A 2153-nucleotide genomic window follows, 5' to 3' on the forward strand; every position below is an offset into this window, starting at 1 on the left:
CATCTGCAATCCGACCCCACCACCAAAGACATTTTTCCCTCCCCACCATTATCTGCTTTCCAGAGGGACCACTCTCTCCAGGACTCCCTTGTCCGCTCCACACTCCCCTCCAGCCCCACCACACCCAGCACTTTTCCCTGCAACTGCAGGAAGTGCTACACCTGCCCCTACACCTCCCCCCTCACCCCCATCCCAGGCCCCAAGAAGACTTTCCACATCAAGCAGATGTTCACCTGCACATCTGCTAATGTGGTATACTGCATCCGCTGTTCCCGTTGTGGCCTCCTCTACATCAGGGAAACCAAGTGGAGGCTTGGGGACCGCTTTGCAGAACACCTACACTCGGTTCGCACTAAACAACTGCACCTCCCAGTTGCAAACCATTTCAACTCCCCCTCCCATTCCTCAGATGACATGTCCATCCTGGGCCTCCTGCAGTGCCACAACGATGCTACCTGAAGGTTGCAGGAACAGCAACTCATATTCCGCTTGGGAACCCTGCAGCCCAATGGTATCAATATGGACTTCACAAGCTTCAAAATCTCCCCTCCCCCTACCGCATCCCAAAACCAGCCCAGCTCGTCCCCGCCTCCCTAACCTGTCCTTCCTCCCACCTATCCCCTCCTCCCACCTCAAGCCCCATCCCCGTCTCCTACCTACTAACCTCATCCCGCCCCCTTGACCTGTCCGTCCTCCCTGGACTGACCTATCTCCTCCCTACCTCCCCACCTACACTCACCTTTACTGGCTCCATCCCCGCCTCTTTGACCTGTCTGTCTCCTCTCCACCTATCTTCTCCTCTATCCATCTTCTATCTGCCTCTCCCTCTCTCCCTATTTATTTCAGAACCCCCTTCCCCTCCCCCATTTCTGAAGAAGGGTCTAGGCTTGCAACTTCAGCCTTCCTGCTCCTCTGATGCTGCTTGGCCTGCTGTGTTCATCCAGCTCTACACCTTGAATTCTGAGCCTTTAATGTTTTAGTATGTAAATGAGATTTGAAATTTTGTTTCCGTTAAATAAGAAAAGAATTGATGCCCTAACCAGATCATAACAAAATATACAAGTCTCATCCAGGATCATATCATGGTACATAAAGATTCACAGGATTTCTGATCAAGCTCGGAATCAGTTAATGGATTGAGCTAAGCACAGATCATGTGGATTTGAAATGGCTCAAGCTTTATGTTAATTTTCATACATCACAGCAGATGAGAGCAGTTTTGTGTAGGATTTGCTTTAATCTATTCCGATGCAAATTATTCTGAGAACTTTTCACAGAATTACAAGAGTATTACAGTGGCACAGAAGGAGAGCAATCTGCCCATCATATCTGCACCAATGCTTCAAATGAGCATCATTACCTACTGCCAATTTCCCGCTATTTTCCCCAACACATTGTACATTATTTCTAATTCAAATAATCATTCAAAACCCTCTAGAATTGAACTTGCCTCCACCACACTTCCAACCAGTGTATTCCATAACTCCTCGTTATGTGAAAAAGGATTTTCTTGCAATACATTCATTCCTTTTGCAAATCACTTCAAATCTCTGCCTGTTGGCTCTTGATCCTTTTTAAAGCAGGAACAGTTTCTCCCTATCTACTTTATCCAAGTGTTCATGATTATCAAAACCTCTATCATACCCCCTTTTATCCTGTTTTTCTCCAAGGGCAACAGTCCCAACTTATTCAATTCATCCTCATAGCAGAAATTTCTCACCTCCAGAACCATTCTTGTGAATTTCTTTTGCACTCTGTCCAATGTGTTCACATCCTTTCGATAGTATGATGCCCAGAACTGCACCTTATATTCCAACTGAGTTTTTTGTATGAAATAACTTGACTCAGGAAATTGTCATAAAAATACCTCTCCCAACAATTGATAATTGAGACAAAGCATTACACGTGGAAATTCTTGCCAATTTTTCTGTGCTTTTTAAAGTTACAATAATATGCAAATGTGAATCAAACACATGAGGCATGCCTGAGGCATGTCTCAGCTATAGGTTCAACAAGCTTATTCTCCCCCAGGTAGGATGAGTCTAAGCAATTGCAACAAAGTTACTCTTCTATCAACAGACTTTCCTATTTTGATACTTCGTGTTGCACTCATCAGGACAATTTGCAAGAAGCATCAATGTCAAGGGTAAATA

This window comes from Rhincodon typus, chromosome 13, assembly GCF_021869965.1.
Source record: "Rhincodon typus isolate 14 chromosome 13, sRhiTyp1.1, whole genome shotgun sequence".
Lineage (NCBI taxonomy): Eukaryota > Metazoa > Chordata > Chondrichthyes > Orectolobiformes > Rhincodontidae > Rhincodon > Rhincodon typus.